The sequence below is a fragment of the Pavona decussata genome, unplaced genomic scaffold (assembly GCF_977016875.1).
Source record: "Pavona decussata unplaced genomic scaffold, jaPavDecu1.1 SCAFFOLD_108, whole genome shotgun sequence".
In the NCBI taxonomy this organism is placed as follows: domain Eukaryota; kingdom Metazoa; phylum Cnidaria; class Anthozoa; order Scleractinia; family Agariciidae; genus Pavona; species Pavona decussata.
In genome coordinates, this window is record NW_028145522.1 from 296804 (window position 1) to 310000 (window position 13197).

Genomic DNA, 13197 nt, shown 5'->3' on the forward strand with positions numbered 1-13197 from the left:
CCGTGATAGAAGAAAACTCAACGATTAACATGAACATAAGATAAGTAAAAGAAGTGTGATTATAATCGACTTGATGGTATAAAATTTATTTATCTTTTGGCTCCTTTGAGGAAAAATGAGTTTCAGATAAGACCTTGTGATTATTATTTATTTAGACAAAAAATAAATTGGTTAACCAACACTAGTAAAGATGTACATTTATAACTTATACCACACAAATTACATGATAGCTATCATTAAGGTGCACGTGTGATTATTTGTTCATAGGAACTTGACTGACAACGAGCTGAAGAAACTGCCCAAAGGAGTTTTTGCTAACAATACCCAGCTGCAGTGGCTGTAAGTAAAACTTCTTCTTTGTCTATCAAATAATAATCGAGGGGCTGGTGTTGCTTGAAAAGAAATATTGTGTCTCCTATAATAAATTCGTGCGTGCAGCCTTTATTCATTAACTAGGCATGAATCAATTCTCAATCAAAAACTGAAAAGGAGTCTAAAATTTACTGGTCAGAACACGTGGTCGTTTAAAAGTATCGCCGTTTGTGTTGTAAACTTATCGGTGGGGGAAGTGGGGGGGGGGGGGGGGTCATGCTTTAGAAGGAAAAAAAGGAAGTTTATTGAGTTACGAGAGCTACTTAAAGATCTTTGGCTATATTTGATGCATACGGAATAGATAAGCGTTCCTGCAGTGAATATCTCAACAGTATTTGGATGAAAAAATTTATAACAAAAGGGTAAACGGGAGTTGGATGACGCAATTTATATCAATACCATAATCTTTGTTTGCATTCATTGGCTGATAAGCTGCAATTTAATGTATTCCGTAAGGACCGGTTTACAAGCTACTACCTGTCAGCAGATTTGCTGGCTCGAGAGTATTGGAAAACGAATCCCCTATGTATTTTGACAGACGATTTACAGCCAAAGACGTCCGGATTCAGGAAATATGTTGAAGAGCACCAGTTTCTTATTAAATCGGGGAGACACTTTCGAACGGACCGCATTGTCAATGAAATTGAAAAAACAAAACAAAACAAAACAAAACAAACACAACGTACACGTACGAAATACGCAGGGATACATCTGGTATCATGCCGGAACCGGCTTTAAGTTGAAAGACCACGGCAATCTTAGAATTTTATCAAAATTCGAACGGTGTACATAATTAAAGTAGTTTTTGAGAAATTGACGTTTTAATGTGTCTAGCATTTACAAAGTATGTACGCCCTTGTGGCAACTCTTTCCATCCAGCTGGCGCAAGTTCTATGAAAATTTAAACAGCTGGTGAAATCCTGTAACGTTAGGAGTAGACAGCGTGTTAGACTCTCGAACAAATTTGGGAGGGTGGAGGGGAATCGGTCACGTGGGAAGCGAGGGATCCGATGCTAGAATCGGTAAGACAAAGATAAAGAGAAACACGGTATCGTTGCGCAACGTCCACCTCTATTGCAACATTTTTACTTCAATTATATTTACAGTTTACAATTATAAGCGTAAAAAGTGTAACTGTAAGCTTGTTGGGCCCTTATTGATCGTCCGATGTAATATTCTGTAACGCGGGAATTTGAATGACGGCATATTCTCACTTATAACGGATAACTAGAAATGTAGTGGCCTATGGCGTGACATCTTGAAGTGGCAAGTTTTTTCCTCCATTGAAGGGACTTGGAAATTCCACATATTCACGTATTTCACATATTCCTGGGAAAAACAATCATTAAAACAAATCCCGTCATTCATAAGTGTTTCTGTGTCTGATCAATTCTGCATACTTACTGTCTCTTTTGTTTTAAGTAAAAAGGAAGCAGTCGGAAGTCACGACTATTTTGTCAAATCACTCATTCCATCAACTGAATTGGTCCTGTTTTTAAAAGATTTAGCCAATAAAGTGTGTGGATATCATTTAAACTTACTAAGAAGTTGGACAATCCGCATTTTTTTGTTGGTAGGTAATTGAATAACAACCAGCTGAAGGAACTGCCCAAAGGAGTTTTTGAACGGTTGTTTTGTCTTTCTGTTTTGCTTTTTAGCCAAGTCAAAAGACGTAGTCAAGTAGGAAAAAACAGTGGAAATGTATCGAGATGTGAAAGCAATTGAAAGATTTTTGCTTAGGTTTGATACGGGATTTATAAGCTTTCCCGCCGTGTACACGCGAACAGTATTTGGATGATAAATTTGTAACAAAAGGGGAAACGAAAGTTCCATCAGAGCAGTTATGTTAACAGAAGAGTCTTTTCGGATACGAGTAAAAATAGAGCTGTAACCAGGATAAGACTTATTGGATTAAAAAAGCGTTCTGTGGTTAAAAAGATAAAAAAAAAATGAGCTTTTGGTTATCAGTCTATAGCCTTAACGAATGAAAAATTTGGCGCGTAAACGGAAATATATACAAAAAGGGTGCTAAAACTTGAGAATAAAAAAAGAAGTGTGAAAAGAGCTAAAAGATAAAAATGGAAATGAGGACTAACTACAATAAAATGGAATATTGCATAGGCAATGGTTTTGAGTTATTATCCGCGTCGACAATTTTTGCTTTGTGTCTGCAGGATTCGAGTGTTTTACGAACGCGGTAATCGCCTTTGTCTATGACACAAGCATTGTCGAAATCAATGCAATGATTGTTTTTCCACGCATGGTTGGCAAAATTAGAGCCATTAGAATAGTTCTTCAAGTTCCGTTGATGTTCCTTTTTGCAGGTTTGGAAGCATTTTCCGGTTTCTCCTATGTAGTTTCAAGGAGAGTCTTTACATGGAATTTTGTAAACAACATTGCATTGAAGATCCGAGGGTTATCTGAACTTTGGAGACGGGAATTCTCGTCGAAGGGTTTTGAGTGGTTTGTTGACAACACGGATATTATTTTTGCTTCCAAGCCCGCAAAAAGGACCATGGCAAAATATGGCATTATGTTAATGGTATCGCGATTTCCCTATAGTTGTGTCTTACGCGAGAGACGTCAATATCACGCGGTATTGCCTTGTCACTTTTGCGGGCTGTGATTCGTTCCAAAATAGTAATTGACATTGCGACACTGAGCTGGGTTGCCCACGTACGCATCAAATTCGACATGTTCTGTCAAAAAACTAGCCTGTGACTGGTCAAAGCTGACTGTGACTGTCGTCGCTTTATTCAATTGGCTTTCCTAACTCTCATGCGGAGTTGATTGAACTTTTCGTTTACTGATTGAAAACGGGCTTCTGAGTGCTCTCATTTCAACAATTTTCGTCGAATTTATCTCTTCACTGGAAATCTTCATTACAAATGGTATCTTCATTATACAATACTTTTCAATTCATTTTAATAGAAACCTGCAATTCTAAGAGATCTGAAATGGCAGTTATTGATTAAATAAATTGTACAGAACTTGAAAACAAACTTTCAAAACAATCACGCGTTTCCAATTAAAATTATTCTGATTGTCTTAAGCTTAAGTCTCGTAAAATCATTTTTCCATTAACAGAGGCAATGTCACTTTAACAACGGGTTACTCATTGTCATAAAATAAAAAGTCACTTGCCATTTGGGAAATTAATGTTAATCTGGCAAGAGTTCAAAGTGGAACAATTAAAAAGATTGGAGAACAACTGTCGGTGTTCGGTGCTCGTCGCGTTTACAGTTGTGGCCGTACTGTTGTAAACAGCTGTAGAGCATTTTCTCGGTTCTACCAGTCGATCAAACATTTCCTTCTGGATTTGTACGGCGTTCTTACTGTAGGACTGGATGGGGGCTGGGTTGGCGTGCCCAGTGCGGAGCTCAGACATTGCCAGTAGATCGAAATGACCTCGAAGACTTTAAAAAGCTGTTTTTCGACCCGATGAGTTGGTAAAGTTCCCTTCCTTTTGGATTTCTACCTTCTCGACCATTTTTTTTTCATGATGTTGGCCAGTCCGTCTCTCTTAAGTGGAAGCTTCTTATACAGGCTGTCTTCCCTGGGTTTATCGATGGGCTGCAAATAAAATTCGCTGATATCCTGACTGGTCTGTGGCTTAAATACTTCCTCAACGCAAGGTACGGATCTCTCTCACCACCCTTTCCTTGAAATATTTTGTTGTTGTGCTTCCTTCTTGCTTTTGGGTTGCCAGTTTCCCCGGTTCTCGTTTTTGTGGAACGCTCTGTGTATTCATAGAAGATTCCTCGGTCTCTGAAGTCCTGAACCATACAGTTCAAATGTTCTTGTCGGCCTCTCATGCCTAACAATCTGGTGTTCTTCCGCCATATAAGATGTAATAACTGTCGCGGAAATTTCAAACCAATAGCACCACCCGTCTACAGCTTCTCTATATGACTTTCATCTAACGGATCAGCCCTGTTAGAACGGTTTCCTTTTCCTTCAGCCTTTAGTTGCCCTTTTTTTTGAAGCGAGCTTCTTTTTTAAGATTTTCATCCTCTCAGATGTCAAAAGACTCGTCGGCCTTTCTTTCAAGAAAAACAATATTCTTAAACCATTTCGGTAAGTGCTTAGGGTGGACGATTCCTATTATTTGCCAAGCCTATCTGTTCTTGTATCTCGTATTTCGAGAAAAAAGTGCTTCAGCAGGTCGGAAGCGTTGGCTTTGTTGATGCTTGTCAACTGCAGTTTCTGGCCATATCGATCATTGTACCAAGCTTGAAGGCGACGAACAGCACTCTCAAGTTCTTTGACAGTGCTCTACGCGACCTGCTTTTTCTGGAACTCTTCAATCTCCTCGTCATCTATGATAACAATGCTACTTCTTTTCAGTTTGGGGCTCAGTTTCGTTAGCTTTTGCCTCGCCATCTTTACTTGGCGACTCTCCTGTTTCGGTTTCGGTATCGATGTTGTCAAACAACTCTTTGAAAAACGTACTGCAAATATCAACATTTGCCATTTCGCCCAATTCATCACCACGGGAAACGATATGAGACCTTGACAACTCTTCCATTGAATTTCCACACTTCTTCTGTTTCAATTAAAAGATTTCAGACATTCAGACACGAAAAATTACGAAATTGCCGGCAAATTTCGAATATCAAGCGACGAACTTGGGTTGCTCGTGCAAAATGTTGCCATGGATACGTATGCAGATAGCAAAAATTTACATTTTGACCAGGCGCGAAGTAATATAATGGATGAATCGCGAAACAAAACTAATTGCCATTTTTAGACGGCAATACCGCATTATATTGACGGCGTCGGGAGAAAAAAAATCCGTATTATAGACACTCCTATCTTAGCTAATATCATTTTCAAGAGGAAATACCGCAATTTTCTCTTTTCAAGAGAATTATTGGGTTTCGTCGCTACGAGACTCCGCCCAATACGGAATGTAATTTTCCCAAACTAGCCGTCAATATAATGCGGCATTGCCGTCTCAAAAACGCAATTAGTTTTTAATAACAGAAGAAATTATCTTGCTAAGAGAAGACTTACTAAACATGCAATGTTATTGTTTTCGCCGAAGGGCATAACCGTCAAGTAAAAGTAGCAGGGCAAAGGTTAGGGGTCACAGCTTGCGGTCGACGAGGTCGCAGGTGACAAGTCACAGGTTACTGGTATAAGAAAGACAGAAACATAGGGTGACCAAGAAAGCGACCTCCATATTGTCGCGTTACGCAATGTCAATACATTCCGTAGGCCTGATTGCTCGCGGTCATTGCGCTTGTGGTCACTATCGACTTGGGTGAGAAATTCAAGAGAAACGCACGGGCAGATAATGAGCCATGAAATATGTTAGTTAAGTTGTTTGAACAGAGATCAACTTTAGATTCCATAAATTTGAAAGTATGTTAACTAATTTCTATCTATTAGAAAGTATATCTCACATAAGCACAAGTTACAATTCGTGCCAACAAATTACAAGACCGCATTGAAAAACTCGCAAAGAAAGAAGAATTTAACACTTTAAATGACACCACCGTAATAAAAGCTAAAAAGGAGTCTAAAATTTACCGGTCAGAAGACGTGGACGTTTAAAAGTGTCCCCGTTCGTGTTGTGAACTGTTTGGGGGCATGCTTTAGAACAAAAAAGAGTAAATTTATTGAGTTACTAAAGCGATTGAAAGAAAGACCTCTGGTTATATTTGATGCATGCGGAATGGATATGCCTTCCCGCAGTGGACATCTGAACAGTATTTGGATGACAATTAAAAAAAAAAGGGGGAAACGGAAGTTCGATGACACCGGTTATATTAATAATTATTTTTCTTTTGTCTTTGGCTGATAAGCTGCAATTTAACGCTTTTTGTAGGGCCGGTTTACAAGCTACTACCTGTCGACACATTTGGCGGCTCGAGAGTATCGGAAAACGAACCTCTTGTGTATTTTGACAGACGATTTACAGCCAATGGCGTCCGGATTCAGGAAATATGTTGACAAGCACCAGTTTTCTTATTAAATCGGGCAGACACTTTCGTACAAACCGCAATGTCAATAAAATTAAAAAAAAAATCGGATGTTGTAATAGAAGTACGATTTACATTGGGATACACCTGGTATCAGTGAGCCGGCCTTAAGTTGAAATACCCTGGCAATATTATAATTTTCTCAAAATTCGAACATTGTACATAAAGTAGTTTTTGAGAAATTGAACTAGCCTTTAAAAAGTATGTACGCCTTTGTGGCTACTCTCTCCATCCAGCTGGCATAAGTTCTTGGTAAAATTTAATAGCTGATGAAATCCTGTAACGTTTTGAGTAGCCTGCGTGTGAAGCTCTAGAACAGGGGAGGGTAGAGGGAAATCAGTCACACGGGAAACGTGGGAACCGATGCTAGGATCGGTAAGACAACGATAAAAAAAGAAATACTGTATCGCAGCACAACGTCCACCTTTATTGCAACAATTTTACTTGAATTATATTTACAGCTCACAATTGTAAGCGTCCAAAGTGAAACTGTGAGCTTCTTGGGTCCTTATTGGTCGTCCGATGTAATGACTTTTTTTTTATGTAACGCGGGAATTGGAATGACTGCATATCTGCGGTTATAACGGATGACTAGAAACGTAGCGGTCTTTGCTCATGATATCTTGAAGTGGAAAGTTTTTTCCCGCATCCAAGGGACTTGGTCAGTATTGACATATTTCAAACATTTCTGAGAAAAAAACAATCATTAAAACTAGTCCCGCTATTTATAAGTAATCCAGTGCCTGATGAATTATGCATACATACTGCCTCTTTGGTTTTAAGAAAAAAGGATTCTGAAGCAGTCGGAAGAAACGACTATTTTATCAAATCACCCATCCCATCAACTGAAGCGGTCCTGTTTTTAAAAGTTTTAGCCAATAAAGTGTGTGGATATCATATAAACTTGCTAAGAACTTGGACAATCCTCATTTTCTTGTTGGTAGGTACTTGAGTAACAACCAGCTGAAGGAACTACCCAAAGGAGTTTTTGATAACAATAAAGAGCTGTACCTGCTGTAAGTATAACTTCTCCTTTGTCTGTAAAACAAAACTCCAGGGGCTGGCGCTGCTTGCTGAGAAATATTGTGTTTATCTTTTTTTAAAGTATATTCTCGTGTGCAGCCTTAATTCAGTTACTAGGTGTGAATCAATTCTCAATCAAAAAGTAAAAACTAGTTTGAAATGTAATCGCAATTGATATTGAAAACGTCAGTGTTAACTCACTACCGACCAAACTATTTGAAAGATTTCGTTTTAAACAGTTCTTGTCTCATTTACAAGTTGTTTCGTGTTGTTCAAGTTGTTCAGTGTGTGTGTGTGTGTGTTTCTTTCATATTCTCTTTTGCTCTTTTTTCTTTTTGTTTGTGTTTTTGTTTTGTCTTTCTGTTTTGCTTTTTACACCAGTCAAAAGACGTGGTCATTTAGAAAAAAACAGTGGAAATCTATTAAACTGTGGAAGCAATTGAAAGATCTTTGCTTAGGTTTGAGGCGGAATTTATGAGCCTTCCCGCAGTGTACACGCAAACAGCATTTGGATCATAAATTTGTAACCAAAGGGAAAACGAGAGTTCCATCACAGCATTTAGGTTAACAGAAGAATGTTTGTTTACATTCTTTTGCTGCTAAGCTGCAATTTAATGCAGTCCGTAAGGACTGGGTTGCACGCTACTACCTGATGGCGAATTTTGTGGCCCGGCAATATCGGAACACGAATATTCTCTGTATTTTGACACACGAGTTAGAGCCAAACGAGTCCTGATTCAGGAAATATGTAGCAGAGCTCACCAGCTTTCTTGTCAAATCGAGTGCACACTTTCGTACAAACCGCCCTTACACCAATCAAAGTTAAAATATATCGGCTGTCAAAATACACGTACGATTTACGCTTGGATACACCTGGTATCATGTGAACCGGCCTTTTAAAGTTGAAAGACCTCGGCAATCTTAGAATTCCCTGAAAACTCGAACGTGTTATCCATAAAAAAGTTTTTAAGAAATTGACCTTTTGAACTGTGACAGTCTATCCTTTACAAAGTATGTACGTCCTTTGTGGCAACTCTTTCCATCCTGCTGGTGTGAGTTCGTTGTAAAATGTAACAGCTGGTGAAATCCTGTAGCGTTAGGAGTAACCTTTGTGTGAGGCTCTAGAACAGGGGAGGGTGGAGGGAAATCAGTCACGTGGAAAGCGTGGGATTCGATGTTAGGATCGGTAAGACAAAGATAAAAAGAAACACTGTATCGCAGCGCAACGTCCACCTCTATTGCAACATTTTTACTTGAATTATATTTACAGTTTACAATTATATGCTTAAAAAGTGTAACTGTAAGATTGTTGAGTCCTTATTGGTCGTCCGCTGTAATGGCCTTTGATTCTGTAACGCGGGAATTTAAATGACAGCATAGTCGCACTTATAACGGATGACTTGAAATGTAGCGGCCTTTGCGCACGATATCTTGAACTGGAGAGTCCCCCCACCCTTACCCCCTCCCCAACCAAGGGACTTGTAAATTCCACATATTCACGTATTTCACATAATTATTCCTAAGAAAAACAATCATTAAAACAAATCCCGTCATTCATAAGTGTTTCTATGTCCGATGAATAATGCATACTGTGTCTTTGTTTTCAAGTACTAAATTAGTAGTCGGAAGTAACGACTATTTTGTCGATTCACTCATTCCATAATCTTACGCGGTCGTATTTTTACAAGTTGTAGCCAATAAAGTGTGTGGATATCATGTAAACCTACTAAGAACTTGGACAATCCGCATTTTCTTGTTGGTAGGTACTTGAATAACAACCAGCTGAAGGAACTGCCCAAGGGAGTTTTTGATAACAATAAAAGGCTGTACTGGCTGTAAGTATAACTACTCCTTTGTCTGTAAAACAAAACTCCAGAGGCTAGTGCTGCTTGCTGAGAAATCTTGTGTTTGTCTTTGCTAAAGTATATTCTCGCGTGCAGCCTTAATTCAGTAACTAGATGTGAATCAATTCTCAATGAAAAAGTAAAAACTAGTCTAAAATGTAATAGCAATTGATATTGAAAACGCCAGTGTTAACTCACTACTGACCAAACTATTGGAAAGATTTAGTATTACACTGTAAACAGTTCTTGTCTCATTTACAAGTTGTTTCGTGTTGTTGATGTTCTGGCTTATGTTTTGTCTTTTCTATAGCTTTTTTTTCTTTTTGTTTGTGTTTTTGTTTTGTCTTTCTGTTTTGCTTTTTTCATAAGTCAAAAGACGTGGTCATCTAGAAAAAGCAGTGGAAATTTATTGAGCTGTGAAAGCAATTATAAGATCTTTGCTTAGGTTTGAGGCGGAATTTATGAGCCTTCCCGCAGTGTACACGCAAACAGCATTTGGATCATAAATTTGTAACCAAAGGGAAAACGCGAGTTCCATCACAGCACTTAGGTTAACAAAAGAATGTTTGTTTACATTCTTTTGCTGATAAGCTGCAATTTAATGCAGTCCGTAAGGACTGGGTTGCATGCTACTACCTGATGGCGAATCTTGCGGCCCGGCAATATCGGAAGACGAATATTCTCTGTATTTTGACACACGAGTTAGAGCCAAACGATTCCTGATTCAGGAAATATGTTGAAGAACACCAACTTTCTTGTCAAATCGAGCAGACTCTTTCGTACAAACCGCCCTAATACCAATCAAAGTTAAAATATATCGGCTGTCAAAATACGCGTACGATTTACGCTGGGATACACCTGGTATCATATGAACCGAATCTGAAATCTTAGAATTCCCTGAAAATTCGAACGTGTTATACATAAAGAAGCTTTTGAGAAATTGACGTTTTGAACTGTGACAGTCTATCCTTTACAAAGTATGTACGTCCTTTGTGGCAACTCTTTCCCTCCAGCTGGCGTAAGTGCGTTGTAGAATTTAACAGCTGGTGAAATCCTGTGACGTTAGGATTAGCCTGCGTGTTAGGCTCTTGAACAGGGAAGGATAGGAACTGATATTTGAAAACGCCAGTGTTAACTCACTACTGAACAAACTATTGGAAAGATTTAGTATTACACTGTAAACATTACTTGTCTCATTTACAAGTTGGTATTAATGTTGTTTAGTGTTTCTTTGGTTTTTTTGTTTTGTTTTATTTTTTTTTTTATTTTTTTGTATTCTCTACATTCTAGTCCCCAGAGCCTCCTGTCCCTCTTAGCCGGCGGGGCCTTTGCACAAGGGTAAGGAGGTTCTGGGGACACAGGATTTTAACATGTGTAGTTGTTATAATCAAACGGTTTTAATTAGAAACCACTCTGTCATTACTGAGTTTCGTGAAGGAAACACGTTGTGGAGTTGGCAAAAGTCTTTAGAGTTTTTATCGGGAAGGGAAGTTTTGCTCGATGATAATTTCCCTAAAAGAGCTTAACTCTGTCAACTTTGTTTTCAGAAGATAAAAAAAATTACGAATTGCAGTCTTTAATGAAAAAGAGTCTATCTTCGCAGGAGCTTTCGTTGACTGAGAAAAAAGTGAAAGAGCTCCCGAGCCTATTGGTGCAAAGTGCTTCACACCCAAGTGACGATCACAAATGGCTGAAGCATTACCCACAAATTTCTAACTTGGAATAAAGTACAGTAAGGGACACCTTCTCTCTCAGCTCCTTTAGCTTTGCGATGTAAGGCGGCAAGAGAGGCTCTATTTCATCATGTCGGTATCCAGCAGCAGTGTAAAATATGTTCTTTCTATTTGAGTTCACTGCAATGACATGCAGATGACAGGATCCACCATCCCTAAGGAATTTCAAAGTATATATCTTGTTTTCTTTGTTGTTGTTACTGTCTGTGTAACCATAGGTACATTTGGAAACATGGCACTTAGCATACCTAGGAACAGGTCTAAAAATAATTATTTCCCTATGAGTATTATTAATTATTAACAATGTTTAATATGCAGTTGTTTTGCAACATCGATTTTCTGATTGTTTTTTTTTTGGGGGGGGGGAGGGTGGTGGCGGTATTTGGGAAATTACCTACTTGAAAGTGGAGGAGGGCAACACAAATAATTTACATGTGCACTGTTATCCCTTCAAATCTAATACCTGCTTAGTCTGAAATGTCAGCCGTCTCCTCCCCCTAACCCACAGGTGGCGCGGGAGACGCCCTCTGTGGGTTAGGGGGAGGAGACGGCTCACATTTCAGACTAATACCTGCTAGAATTATCTTTGAGACATAAAAAGAGTGTCACTGAAAATATGAAAATTCCTTAAAATTGTAATTTATGTCATAATAGAAATTGCATTCAACATTTGGTAATTTTTTTAGAACAACTTCTTTTTAATTTACTTAAGGATGGTGCCTACTAATAAAGAAGTATTTTTGTTTTGTTTATTACTATGCTGGGAAAGCAGATCTTAGCAAGATCTGTTGAAATCCAAAACGAAAATTGGGGGTAACCACACATTTTCTTGAAATAATAAGCAACAATTATTCTAAAAAAAACAAAAACAGTACTATACAAATAAAAACAGCACGAAAAGGCAGATTTACTACACTTTAGTACACGCCGTAAAGTTACGTAAAGCTGTAAACCGAACTTTACGCAACTTTACGCATTCTCGTAAAGTTGCGTAAAGCGTAAGTCCGTAAAGCTCTGTTAAGGAGTCGTAAAGGTAAAGTAAGGTGCCGCCTTTACGACGTCCTACTTAATGTGCCGTATTTTTCGATTTTAATTTCTTAAATACAAATGCAGACAAATACTAGTCCAATTACTAGATAGTCTTCCAAATCGAAGGAGAATTGCAGACGGAGAAATTTTTGGCGAAGTCGTCTTTATCGGTAAAGCCTTTGCAGTTACTCGATGTAACTGTGATATACCTAGAACTGCGCTACGTCACCCATTCTTCTTTGAAACGAGACATTATTTTACCGCGCGTTTTTGGATTTAGTGCTTGTATTTAACAGTGTTTGGAAATTTTAGCGCTTTTTAGAAGACTAAGCGTTAACTTTTGGACAAAACAGAACAATGACGAAATAGCAAATTTACAAATTTTTGAAGGGACCGTAAATTTGCGCAAAGCTGTACATAAACTTTACGCGTCTTTACGTAGCCTCGTAAAGTTCAATGTTTATGAAGTAACGTAAAGTAAAGATGAGGTTGAGGTCGTTAACAAAGGGACTTAAAGATCAGATAAAGACTCTTGATTGGCTGCATTCTTAAACACAATCAGGAGTTTCTACTGCTTGCCCGTCCCATTGTCCCTTTGCCAAGAGTACTCTTTATATTGAATTTGAATATTTGAAACTTTTTGTATCGCCGCAACAGAATTCACATTTGATATTCGGGCACCGAATGGAGTTATTTGATCTTTTTGGTTTTAAAGTAACGGGCCTTTGGAGCAAGAGTAATACTCGGATGAACAAAGTATGGGACGATCTTATGAACGGTCACAAATATAACCAAAATTCTTCGCCCGAGCTTCACAGGGTTAGGATGACGAAAACACACGATAGCACGGTGATGTAGTACGCTGAAATGGTTACAAAGACAGTGAGGAGTTTGGCCGCGTGTTTTCAGCATTAAGTTACATTAAAAATTAACGAAATAAAGCTGGTCATGATTTTTAAATCAGAGCTCGAAACAATGTGCAAATATTCTCAAAAAGGCAGAAAATGGATGGAAAATGAATCCAACAAATATCAATAGGAGATTGATTTTAGACGCTGCGAACTGTTTCCAAAACTGAAGTTGGTCTCGTCATGACATTCCTCACATTCAGAAATGTGAGGAAGCGCTAACGTCAGCGATTCAAAAAGAATTAATGGGATTTTATACAAAAATGGGAAAAACGATAAACTCTGCAGTGTAGAACTTCTA

General features: G+C 38.4%; 2 protein-coding genes across 4 annotated transcripts in view; both read left to right on the forward strand.

Annotated features, from left to right (window-relative positions):
* LOC146470956 (mannan-binding lectin serine protease 2-like) overlaps window positions 1-7370 on the forward strand; it is a 94262-nt gene extending 86892 nt beyond the window's left edge. Inside the window, exons 6-7 of one of the 2 annotated variants that reach the window (XR_014866912.1) lie at window positions 268-339; window positions 7304-7370. The gene's annotated coding sequence lies outside the window, so the exon portion shown is untranslated. Of the gene's footprint in view, window positions 1-267; window positions 340-7303 lie in introns of those variants that run through there. The other variant, XR_014866911.1, reaches the window with a different exon arrangement.
* LOC146470953 (uncharacterized) overlaps window positions 1-13197 on the forward strand; it is a 174279-nt gene that overhangs the window by 133023 nt on the left and 28059 nt on the right. The window lies entirely within an intron of this gene.